This window comes from Pan troglodytes, chromosome 16 (genome assembly GCF_028858775.2).
Source record: "Pan troglodytes isolate AG18354 chromosome 16, NHGRI_mPanTro3-v2.0_pri, whole genome shotgun sequence".
Lineage (NCBI taxonomy): Eukaryota > Metazoa > Chordata > Mammalia > Primates > Hominidae > Pan > Pan troglodytes.
Window position 1 is genome coordinate 79,359,521 of NC_072414.2, and position 13,541 is coordinate 79,373,061.

The following is a 13,541-nucleotide window of genomic DNA, read 5'->3' on the forward strand; positions in this document are numbered from 1 at the left end:
AGTGGTTTGACTTTGCTTCCTCTGAGAACTGCTTCCAAGGCACATCACAGCTGGTGAGACCCTCTGGGTATTGGCTCCATATGCTATTTACCACTATGCAGTCTTGGCAGACTTGGAGTTTCTTACATGCATGCTGCCTTCAAGTACTTGAAGTAGATTCAAGTTGAATAAGAATTCAGCCAGAAGTCAGACCAGAACGAATGGGTGAGAGCTATGGAGAGGAGAACTTGGGCTCACTTGAAGTGACTTAATTGCCCACAAAGGGTTAACCAGAGAGTCATGTTGGTTAAGGAGGAAGAGCAGCATTGTCTTGTAATCAGAGTATAATTTTAAAAAAACTTTCTTTACACTGTCGTGTCTGCCTCTTATTGACAACACTGGTTTGCAAAACTGGTTGCTGGGAAAAAGGTGAATTAATTCTCATAAAGAGTTCAGCACCTTCTTGGAGGAGAGGATCCATTATCCCACACTTCTTCCTGGAATTTGAAGCAAGAACACACATTGGAGTGGACCATGCAGATAATAGGAAAAGGACTCCAAAAATACCATGCTGAGAAAGAGAGTCTAGGCTGGTGATCTAGGTTCAAGGCAAGGTCCTCAAAATAGGTGGAAAATGCTGTTGCTGGCATCTGTGACTATTGTTGAAAGGTACTAGACAGAACCCTCAGAACCCAACTGGGCACACCCCTGTGCTCTGGAATCAATGTTTTCACATGGGATTGCATCTGAAAAGAAGTGAAGTAGGAAGCACCCTAGAAAAAGGAATGGTCTTCACAAAGACTGTGTCCTGGAGCCAAGACATTTTTTGAAACTGTATTAATAATTCAAGCTTTTCAAAATGTTAGAACAATTGTGCCAGTTTATAAGCGCTAACACACATTGGGCTCTTCCCAAGAATGGCAACATAGTTTGCAGGAACCAGTGAAAAAAGGAAAATGCAGGGCCCCTTGTTCAAAAATTATTAAGCATTTTAGAGACAAAGACAGCAGAGCACTAAACAAAACCAAATACAGTGCCTTTCTGTGTGACTGACACTGATTCAGATACTATTCCAAGTGGTTCTCATGCAATAGGCAACTAAAACTACCCAAAACATCCCTAGGAGGTGAGAGCTATTATTATCTCTAATTCAAAATGAAACCCAGAGGCATTTGCCAAGGGATATCAGTCAATAGACGGTGGAGCCCAGATTGGCACTTGTACAATCCATCCTCCAGAGCAGCACTCCAACTCTTAATCCCTGAACCCATGGACCCTGAGAGAGACGAGGAGCCACCCAATCAAAGACATTATAGGTAAGAACAGAATGAGCCCACCCTAAAAAGAATAATGTTCCTGTCTCTGGAGGTATCCAAAGTGAAGCTGGGAAGCCAGTCTCAGAAATTTAAAAGAGGTGATGCATTTTCTGGGAAATAAGTAATGTAAGGAAAAGTGGAGTCCATTATTTATTGAATGAACCATAGCCACGATTGAGACTTTACTGTGCATTAAGAGTCATGCAGTCAGTGTGAAAAATTAAGATTCTTGGTACATGGAGACGAGGGAATCTGAATCTTTAACATCTACAGATTCTGATTTGGTTGGCCAACAGGTCAGGCTTAGAGAAATAGTCACATCTGTAAGAGGTAATTTTCAATTTCTCTTCCAATTCTAAGTTTTTTGTTTTCCTTTATTTCTGTGAAATGATTGCATGTTGAAAACACCACTGCTGTTTGTCTCTCTCTCTCTCTCTCTCTCTGTCTCTCTCTGCCTCATTTTTTTTATTATACTTTAAGTTCTAGGGTGCATGTGCACAACGTGCAGGTTTGTTACATATGTATACATGCACCATGTTGGTGTGCTGCACCCATTAACTCATCATTTACATTAGGTATATCTATTTATCTCTTCTCCCTTTTGTCCAGATCATGCAATCCATCCCCACCACCAAGCAAGGGTCTGCTTTTCTACTCTTTATCATCACGCACTTTGTCTTAGTTCCAGCTGCTGTAATAGAATACTATGCACTTGGCAGCTTCAACAACAAACATTTATTACTCACAGTTCTGGAACCTGAGAAAATTAAGGTGCTAGCAGTTCCAGTTTCTGGTGGGAACACTCTTCCTGGTTTATGGATAGTGATCTTCCCTGCTAATATTAGAGTTATGTATGTGTGCTCTGTCACCCTAAGTTGTGAATGCCTGGAAGGGGATCTCATATTCATCAGCTTTGCAAGGGTCTAGTTGTAGCCAGTGTTTTGAATATAAAAGAGGACCAATATAATTTTGTCCATATATACATCTGGATATTAACTTTGGGAGACAAGATGACCAGGTGAGCCCTACATTCTAAGATTTCCCATGACTAGTCTGGCAGTATGACCTTCAGAACAGCCACTATAGCAGTGTCTATTAATATGAAGTGAAAAGAAAGAGAGAAGAGAATTAGTTTTGCTGATAATTAAGCTCAGAAATACATGTGCATCAATTATTCAGTTTCCACAAGTCCTCATTAATATAGGTTTCTCAAGGGCAGACAGAATAATAATTCAAATGAGGACTGGCCTCAAGTTTATTTTTTCCTGTTCAGTAAAAGAAAAATAAAGTGGTAGGGAGGGGGGTCAACAGTAGGAGACTGGTTAAGCAAATTAAAAGTGAAAGTGAAACAACTGGCTATGCATAACAGAGTATTTACCATTTTAACAGGGCCCATAAAAGAAAGGCACGATCTACAAGTGACCTTACTCTAACTCTCATATTTGTATTTCATATATATCCAAAAAAAACAAAGGATGTGAGACAGTTGAGACCCAGAAGCCTATAATTTATCTTCATTTGCCACTGGCTCAAATTGCTGCAATTAATAGTAGACATTAATTTTTTCACTGATTTGTACTTTCTTTCTTTTTTTTTTTTTTTTTTTTTTTTTTTTTTTTTTTTTGAGATGGAGTCTCTCTCCATCAACCAGGCTGGAGTGCAGTGGCACGATCTTGGCTCACTGCAACCTATGCCTACCAGGTTCAAGCGATTCTCCTGCCTCAGCCTCCCGAGTAGCTGGGATTACAGGCGTCCAACACCACACCCGGCTAATTTTTGTATTTTTAGTAGAGATGGGGTTTCACCATGTTGGCCAGGCTAGTTTCCAACTCCTGACCACAGGTGATCCGCTCACCTCGGCCTCCCAAAGTGCTGGGATTACAGGCGTGAGTCACTGCGCCCAGGCTGATTTGTACATTTTTAAAAGACAGCTCAATAACTGAGGTTTTATTGTGTTTTTATAATACATTCTTGGGGATCTGGATTACACAAGTTTACATTCATCTCACTCCTTCATTTTGTGAGTTATCCATTTAAGCTTAGGTCTTCCTATAAATTATTTTTAAAAAGGAATTGTCTGATTCCCTTACAAATCTGGTTGGGTAGGAGACTATGACTGTACTTAGTAGAAATGTGTATAGTCTACGATGCTACATTCTGGTGGAGACATGGGAAAAGATAACTCTCACATCCTTATATATTGGTAAAAGCACCGAGTAAAGAAATTTGGCAATGTCTGCCCAAATCTAATTCAAAGTCTGCATAGCCTAAGACTCAGCAATTCCTCCTCTAGTTATTTCCTAGGAGGAACCCTTGCACGGGTACACATGTGGGATACGTGAATAGCCGTAGTCACTAAGCATTGCAGCAATCAGTGAATTCTTGGCTACAACACAGAGGACCTGGACAGGGCAATGCCATGCTCGGATGAAGGAATACTCTACAGCAGCTAAAAGGAATGGATTTGACCTACATGAGGTAAACAAAGATAGGCCTTAAAAACATAATGTTCCAAGAAAAAGGCAAGTTGAGGAACAGTAGTTAACACAGTTAAATGATTGGGTAAGGAACACCATTAGTGTACATTAGAAAAAAATTTAAAAACACTTTAGAAAACAAATGATACATTGCTTATGGAGATGTATACAACATATAGGAGGTAAGCATGTAAAAGCATGACTAACCCAAATATACTGCACATCAGCTTCAAGGTAATGGTTGCTGCTGGGGAGAGGGAGAGAAGAACGAAAGTGGAGAAGAGAAGGCTTCTGTCGCACCTGCCATGCTTTATTTGAAAAATTAGGCAAATGAATAAATGAAACTTATCCTTGACATGTGGTATAGAAAGTAATTCTTTCAAACTCTGAACATGGTTCAAGCTTCTTAATTGGAAACAGACTGTAGGTAGCAAAAGTTACCTCCATGAAGCCCACTTTTCTAAGCTTATTACTGAAGGTTGTGGTCGAGATTGGTGATTCCTTGTAAAATTTCAGAGAGCTGATGATAGAGCACCTTTGCTTCAGGATGTTAGGGACATAATTGGGAAGGAGGGCTACGGGAGTGGTGTGAATGAGGGCAAATTGGGGCAAAAAGGAGTATTTATTGAATATCTTGTCTGAAAAATGATTTATAAGATTTAGGGAAATAATGCAACTGCATAATTGAGCAATGCATGTAAATGCAATCAAAATGCATCCATGTGAGTGTGTGTTATATGTGCTCGCATGTGCGCGCGTGCACACGCGCGCACACACACACACACACACACAGACCACAAACCTGTCCAAAAGCACTAAGACAGAAATCCAAAAAAGCAGAAGAAACTTTTTCTCCTGACTTTTGATCCAGGTTAACTGAAGCATCCCTAAAGAAATCAACCCAAACCACACCCAGATTCCAGGGCCTTCAGACTGGTATGCAACTGCATGGTAAATAGCCAGAGACATAAAATATTTGCTGATTGTCTTCCAGCCTCTGCTACGGGACACTGGGTAGCGAAGACCCCAAACAATGTCTGCAAGTTGGGAATTTAATCTAAATATGAAGCCTCTCTACAAGAGAATCGCCTGGGGAATGTGTTGTGTTCAGCAGGCAGATTCCAAAGCCCTACCCCAGAATTCCTAAGGCAGACACTTTAGGGTGGCGCTGGAGACTCACTTGGTTGACAAGCTCCCCAGTGACACTGATGCATACTAGAGCTTGAACACCGCTGCATATCACAATCGGGAGCCAATGGTATCAGGAGGCACAGCCTTCCAGAAAGGACCTGTGATATCTCCTTAAATATACATTGAAGGCTAACTGGAGCCACAGTCTCAGGATATATTAATAATGAGTGACATTTCCTTAGTCATTTCATCAAGGGGAGGGTGGCCTTGGAACTGTAGATGTGTTCTCATAGACATTCCTTTGGGTCTTTACTTACTAAACAATACTGAACTGGGCAAGGCTCTGAGGACATAAAGGGAATTATCTGGCCAGTGGCACTGGAAGACAGAAAATGAAATTCTCACTAAGTCTGAAGGCTGGTCAGAGGCCAGGCCGGACCACACCACCCACGCAGGACCAGGAGGGCCTTACCTCCTGCCCTCCCCACAGCCTCCTGGCGTTCTCTGAAAGGTTTTCCCTGCACAGCCGTCCCTCCATTCTGAGCCCTGGGACTCAAGGAGCTACAAAGCGATAAATCAATTATGAAATGGAAACCTCGATTACAGCCTGTCTGCTTAATTGTTTGACAAGTTAATTAATCTCCCAAGCAACTGGGCTCCATTCTCCCTGTAAATTGTGGGGAAATCGCAATAGCAGGTCCCTGAGGGCTTGGCAGTACAGTATCAATGAGGTTCCGGGAAAACTATGAATAATAAGCATTTAGTGGGGTCAGTGCCTCACCATAGGAATCAAGAGGTTTGCTCCAGCTCCTGCCTGGAGGCAGTTTTGTCACTAATTATTTTGCTACTAACTAATTACAATCTGTACTTGTCTGTGTATTTATTTATTTGTTTTCATTTTCTTTCCAAGAGACACATTTCTTTCCTTTCAAATAATATCATGTGATTCCAGCAGCCAATGCTTCCAGATTGTTAAAAACACCAAGGTGGTGTCAGTCCCTCCCTCCCAGGAGGCTGGACTATTGTAGCTGCCATGATAAATGAGGCTGAACCTTCTGAGTGATGAAGATGGATATGTGTTATGGGTCTATCTGTCTGGCTGCATGAGGCGGCTGCTGCTGTCTGAGACTTGTGATGATGTCACACTCTCCTGTCATCAGTGTTCAAGCTTTAGAAATTCCAAATGATGAAGTGAAATTGAGAAACCAAAGCATGTCCATGTAGTCCAAGAGTTCTGTGCATTAGACTCACTTGGAGATCTTGTTAAAAACTGAAAGGACAGGTCCAAATAGATAGATAGATCTCTCTCTATATATATATGTGTGTGCATGTGTATATATAGGTCTGTCTCTATAGAGATATCTATCTACAGAGAGATATATATCTATATATCTATAGAGATATCTATAAAGACATATCTATATATAATCTACATATAGATATATATAGATAGCTCTCTCTATAGATAGATATATAGAGAGCAATATCTAACTACCTACCTACCTACCTCTGAGAGACAGAGTGTGTGTAATACATCACAATGACATAGAGTTCATCTCAGGAATGCAAGGCTAAATCAATATTCTAAAACCCATCAATGTAATCCACCATCTGAATAGTTTAAAAAATATAAGCCACATGATCATATCATTTGATGCTGAAAAAGCATAACATTGTTGATAAAATTCAATGTTCACTCACGAAAAAATCTCTAACCAAATTAGCAATAGAAGGAAACTTCCTCAACCCAGTAAAATATATTTACACAAAACTTATAACTCTTCATACTTAACGGTGAAAGACAAAATACTTTCTAAGATTTAGGAAAAGAAAAGAATTTCTAAATTCACTGCTCCTATTCAACACAGTAGTAACATTTGTAGCCAATGCAATATGGCAAAAATAAAATAAAATGCCTACAGATTGGAAAGGAATGAATAAAACTGTCCCTATTTTAATCTGACATTTGCCAATGCAGAAAATTCAAAGGGATCTCAAAAAAATCTCTCAAAACTAATAAGTGAGTTTATTAAGGTCACAGGTTACAGGGTCAACAAACAAAAATCAATCATGATCCTGTATACCGGCAATATAGAATTGGAAACCAAAACTTAAAAAAAATAGTTTCAGAAAATAAAACGTTTTCTACAATATTCCAAAAAAAAATGAAACAAGACATACACAAGATCCATATCATAAAAATGACAAAACACTGCTGAGAAAAATCAAAGAAAATCTAAATGAATGGAGAGTTATGCCATGTTCACTGACTGGAAAACTCAAAATAGTAAATATGCTAATTATTTGCAAATTAATCTATAGGTTTAATGCAATCTCTGTCAAAATTCTAGCAAAATATCTTTGTGGATATAGAGAAGAAAATTTATATGGAAGGCAAAAATCTACTATAGCTAAAACAATTTTGAAAAAAAGAATAAAGGTGGAGAAATTACATCATCCAATTTTAAGACTTAATGTAAAGCTACAGTAATCCAGAGAGTATGGTATCGGCAAAGGGATAGGCACCCAGACCAATGGAATGGAATAGAGAATATAGGAATATATCCATGCAAATATAACTAATTTATTTTTGGCAAAGGTGCAAAAGGATTTCAATAGAGAGATAATAGTTTCTTCTTTGTTGATTTGTTTTTCAACAAATGAACTGCAACAGTTGCACACTGTATGCAAAAAGGTCTTTTTTAAATGCACTTCAACCTAAACTTCATGCCTTAAATAGATCATTCATCTAAAAACAAAACATAAATGTATAAAACTTTCAGAGGAAACACAAGGGAAACCTTCATGACCTGAGGTTAGGCAAAGAGCTCTTAGATATGACACAAAACGCACAATCTGTTAAAGAAAAAATAGTTACTATCAAAATTTTTCAAATCTTGCTCTGTGAAAGACAGTGTTAAGATAATTAGAAGAAAAACCACAGACTTGCAGAAAATATTTGCAAATTGTGTATTGGACAAAGAGCTTGTAACTGGAATACACAAAGAACTCTGAAAACTCAGTGCACATTTTTTAATGGGTAAAAGACAAACACGGACTGCTTCAAAGATTACTTAAGGATGACATAAGGACATAAAAATATTTTCTACATCTTTAACCATAAGAAAAATGCCAATTAAAATTATAAGATGCCCCTGCATACCTACTAGAATTGTTAATATAAAAATACAATATCAAGATCTGGGGAGGATATGGAGCAACTAGAATTCTCATACCTTGCTGCTGTGAATGAAAAATAGTATAGTCAGTCTGAAAATCAGTTTATCTGTTTCTTATAAAGTAAAACACACAATTACCATATGACTCTAGAGAAAAGAAAAAGCTTGTATTCATACACACAAAAGAATCTTGTGCCAGATATCTATAGAAGCTCTATTCATAAGCACCCCAAATTGGAAACCATCCAAATGCCCTTCAGTGAATGAATGGTTAAACAAATGCTATGCATTCCTGCAATGGAATACTACTTAGCAATAAAAGGGAACAAATCATTCATACTTGGATGACCCTCAAAGACTGAATGTAAAAATTCAGTCTCAAAAGATTATAGACATTGTGATCACATTTATATGACATCCTCGAACAAACACAACTAGAGTGATGGAGAACATACCAGTGGTTGCCTGGGGCTGGGTTTGGGGGAGTGTGCGAGTACAAGGGGATAGCACAAAGAAATTTTTTTGAGGTGATGGAACTATATTCTGACTGTGGAGGTGGTCACCCAAATCTATACATGTGTTAAAATTTTTGGAATATACACTAAAAAAGCCCATTTTCCTGTAGAGTTATTTACACACCAAATTTTTTAATCTATATAGGAAATAGTAGAAAAAGAAAAAGCTAAGTCAGAAAGAGCAAAGAAAACTGCATGTGCAATGTCTTGGGTTCTTTCTTGGCAGCACTGGAAAATTAATAACTCTTCCTCAGTTCTCAGCACCTGGCCCAGCACCTGGTTGTGGCAATCTAGCTTCTGTTCTGGCTTCTCACATTGGAGACACCTGGATCAGAGACTTAAGACCATCTGGACAAAGGCTTTCTATTGGGCTCCACCCAGTTTCACCTATAATTTGAATATGTGTCCCCTCTAAAACTCATTCTGAAATTTAATCCTCAGTGTGTCAGCATCAAGAAATGGAGCCTTTAAGAGGTAATTGTGTCAATGATGGTTCTGCTCTCATTAATAGATTCATAGATTAATGAATTAGTGGTTCATCATGAGTGTGAGGTTGGTGACTTTCTAAGAAGAGGAAGAGAGATTTGAGTCAGGACACTCAGTTCTCTCACCATGCGATTGCCCTGCAACACCTTGGAACTCTGCAGAGAGTAGCCAGCAGGAAGGTCTCACCTGAGGTGAACCTTCGACCTTGGACTTCTTAGCCTCCAGAATGGTAAGATAGAAATGTTGTGCTTTATATATTGCCCAGTTTTAGATACTCTGTAACAGAGTGTTAGGCAACAGAAAATGAAGACAGCTTTTTACCCTCACTGTCCATTAGCCTTCAAGGTTTGCTTTGCTGATCTTCCCATCTATAAACTAAATCCTAAATCAAAGACCAATAGTGATCAGCCCTAGTAGAATATTAGAATGACAAGTGATATTTAAAAATATCAGTACCTTACGGTTTCATCTCTTTGAATGAGCCCTTGGTGCCCTCATTTTTTAAGCCTTTCCCAGGAAAGCCTAACGTGAAAACGACTATGAAACAATGAAGATGATCTAGGTTGCTTCTCTGAGGTTTAGTAGAAACCCTCAGACTATGACCTCCAAAGTGCTGATGGGTGATGAACACTAGGCACAAAGAAAGGCTGCAGATCTAGTTCAGCTCTAAGCCTGCCTGAGGCAAGGACTGTGGATCCAGGGACTGGAGGAGGCAGAGGAGGCGTGGTTTCACAAAGTTTCATGGGTGGTGCAGGGCATGCTCCTCTCTGGTTTCAGAGGTCATGGGGTGGGGGGAAAATAAAGAACATATTTGCAATAACTGAACAATTCTTTATGATCTGAGACTTTCCATGTGCTCTTTCTCACTGAATCCTTACAACATTCCTGTAGAAAAATGGCAACCATCAAATCAAGAAATTGGCCCAAAGCCCTACAGTCTGCAAACGTAAGTGATAAAACTAGGATTTTAGCAGCTAATAGTCTTAACCACTCCTCATTCTGAATCCAGTGAAAGTAACACAGGATTTATAATTACATGGATTTGGAATCAAATTGTCTTTCTAGCACTTACTAGGTAGATGACTGTGGGCAATTAAATCTGATTTCTCCGAGCCTCAGTTTCCTAATCTGAGAAAATGGGGATAATAACTGTCATTTAGAAAAAAATAAATAAAAGAGTTACACAATAGAAATGTCATTCAATAAATGATTCCTCCTGCCTCATGTTCTAAGATATAATCCTGCCTTCCCACAGATCATAACAATTCATCCTGAAGTTTCTCCATGAAATGTGATGCTTTGCTACATCATTCTGCAATCCCAGAAGATTTTTTCATATTTTTTTGCTATTACAGAAAAATCTCAGTCTCCCTCCCTCTCTCTCTCTCTCTCTCTGTGTGTCTCTTTTACTCCATATCTCTCTGTGTGTGTCTCTTTTACTCCATATCTCTCTGTGTGTGTCTCTCTGTTTATGTCTCTCTCTCTCTCTCATCCTTCCCATGTTTCTCTCTCTCTCACACACACACACACTCATTCACAGCTTTCAAAAGACACTTCTGTCCTTACCTTCACTTTTTGTTTTAAACAGCACACTCACTTTACTCTGAACTATACCTCACATGCACACGAGCTTTCTGCTCCATCTGTTCATCCCACATGTGTCTTCACATTCAAAGCAGCACCTTCCCCAAGACCAGCTCCCTAACCACCTCCCACCTCCACCCCATCCCTAGTCAGAGGAAGGCCTGGTTCCCACCTGAATTCAGCTTTGTCAAAGAGCCTCCTGGAAAGCTGTCATCTTCAGTTAGTAGGGATAATGGGATTATTCTATCTGTGTAATAATAACATGTTCAATTTAAAGAAAAAAATCTGAAGCCACTTAAAAGCTGCTGTTTGGCACCGATACATTATTCCAGTAATGAATAATCATTAAAGATATTATTCTGGATGCAGTTACCATGCAGTGATGTGAATAAAATGCATTAGATGGAAAATTGTATTTCAAGTAAATATATGCACTGGTAGAAATGTATTACCACCCACTAATATGTATTAATTCAAAACCAAATGCCAACTGGAGTTCGCCTACACGGGTTTGAATGGCAGGCAGTGATTTGGAAGTGGGAGGAAATAGGTTTGGATTTGGTCAAATAGACTTAGAAGTGATAGTGGGGGCGGGGGTTTATGACTCAAACATTAACAGGTGACAAGACTATGCCATGGACAGAACAGGTATGAGGGGCTCCCCTCCTACACCTCTTTAAGAGATTTTTATCTCTGACTAAGGATTACTGGTAGTTGTTGACATTTCTGGAGCAGTGGATCTTTTTCCCTTTTCACTATCTGCAACTTCAAATATTCTTTTCTGAAGAAAGTTAAAAGGAAGCCTGTACATTTTTTGCTAAGGTAAATGCCTTGCCATCTTATTTCATTTTCTCATTTTTTTCTTCAGTGCACAACATAAGCAACTGTCCTCCTTGTCATACTCAAGATGAGCTTGGCACATCTGAAATCTGCAGGGATTTTCTCATTAGCACAGGGTTCCAAGCCCAAACCGTGAAGATGGAGTTTTCATTTTTAAATGGCACATCTTCAAGTTCTTGCCCTGTCCTCACTTTAGTATGCCCCAGAGGAAGTCAAAGATATGGACACTCTAAGACTCAGAAGAACCTTCTCAGGCATTCATTTTCCTATCTATTTTGAGCCATTTTATTTAAAAGGTTACAATTTTAAACCTCTCTTTAATTAAAAGATACCAGAGTTACAATGCAATACTATTTGGCAATCAAAACTAATGAAGCACAGATGCATGCTACAACACGAATGAACTTTGAAACATTGTGTTAAGTGAAATAAACCAGTTATTATACAAGGCCACATACTGTATGATTCCATTTGTATAAAATGTCCAAAATAAGCACATCTGTAGAGACAGAAATCAGATTGGTGGTTGTCTAGAGCTGGCGGAGGGGAGGGATGGGGATTGTTCGAGGCAAATGGGGAGTGACTCACAAAGAGTACCAGTTTCTTTTTGGGGCAATAAAATCTTTTAAATTGATTGTGGTGATGATCACATGTCTATGGGTATACAAAAAACCACGCAATTGTACAATGTAAACGGGTGAATCGTATGGCACATGAATTATATCTCCATAAAGTTTTTACCAAAAAAAGACACCAGAGAAAGAATGAAAACACAAAATACTATTTTGCAACATACATAATCAGTAAAGAACTAGCATCCAGAATATATAAAGAACAGCCAATAGGCTGGGCGTGCTGGCTCACGCCTGTAATCCCAGCACTTTGGGAGGCCAAGGTGGATGAATCACGAGGTCAGGAGTTTGAGACCAGCCTGACCAACATGGAGAAACCCCGTCTCCACTAAAAATACAAAAAAATTAGCTGGGCGTGGTAGCAGGCGCCTGTAATCCCAGCTACTTGAGAGGCTAAGGCAGGAGAATCACTTGAACCCAGGAGGTGGAGGGTGCAGTGAGCCGAGATCGTGCCATTGCATTCCAGCCTGGGCAACAGAGCAAGACTCCATCTCAAAAACAGGAAAAAAAAAAAGAATAGCCAATAAATCAACATAAAGACAGAAAACTAATAGAAAACTGACTAACAGTAGATCAGGACTCTCACAAAAAGAGAAACTCCAGTGGCCAATTAAAAAAATAAAGATTAGAAAATGAAAAAGCTACAACAAAACAGCTTTGTACATTCATTGGATGACAAAAAATAATAATTCATTAAGTGGGATACAGTTATGGAACAAGAGAAATTCTCATACACTGCTGGTGGAAATAGAAATTAGTAAAATCACTTCTGAAAACATTTTGTCAGTATCTCCTAATGCTGAAGGTATGAAGGCCCTGATGATACAGTGATTCCACCCTTAGGCACATAGCTAGAGAAACACATACATACGTGCACAAAGGCAAAAGAAATTAGCACTAGAACTGCACAATAAGGAAGAAAATTTGGAACAGGAGAAAGAGCACTGGAATGAGAGCCCCAACTTTGGATTTTAGATTTTTTAGTAGGCACTGGACATGGGGTGCTCATGCATCCTTGAATTTGGGGAGAGGCTCCAATGTCACTCAGGGATGGCCTCTGAATTTAAGAAGTGGGCTGCATGCACAGTCCACAATGGCCTAGTGTTGTGGGCCCACAATGGATATCATGCTGTGACCCATGGTGAAGGAAAGCATGGTCTGAAGAAAAGGTTATGGCATGGCCCCATGGTATCTATTTTGTGGCTGGGCCATTGTGTTCCTTGGAGTATGCAGACATGGGGGTGCAGGTCAGTGACATTGGAACCATGTAGCATTCACATGAAACATTCCTAGCATGTGAGTTAATTATGAACGACCCCTTTAACATTTAAAAGTTCAACATTAGGCCTTTTTCTACCCAAGCAAGGTGACGGCAGCAAATTAAGTGCCTGCTGAATGTTAT

At 39.3% G+C, this 13,541-nt stretch overlaps 1 long non-coding RNA gene across 1 annotated transcript; it reads left to right on the top strand.

Annotated features, from left to right (window-relative positions):
* The first annotated feature begins 9,193 nt into the window (after positions 1-9,193).
* Positions 9,194-11,959, top strand: LOC100609769 (uncharacterized). The gene is made up of 3 exons (XR_674712.4): positions 9,194-9,312; positions 9,975-10,029; positions 10,339-11,959. It is a non-coding gene; the product is annotated as an uncharacterized LOC100609769 (long non-coding RNA).
* The last annotated feature ends 1,582 nt before the right edge of the window (positions 11,960-13,541 follow it).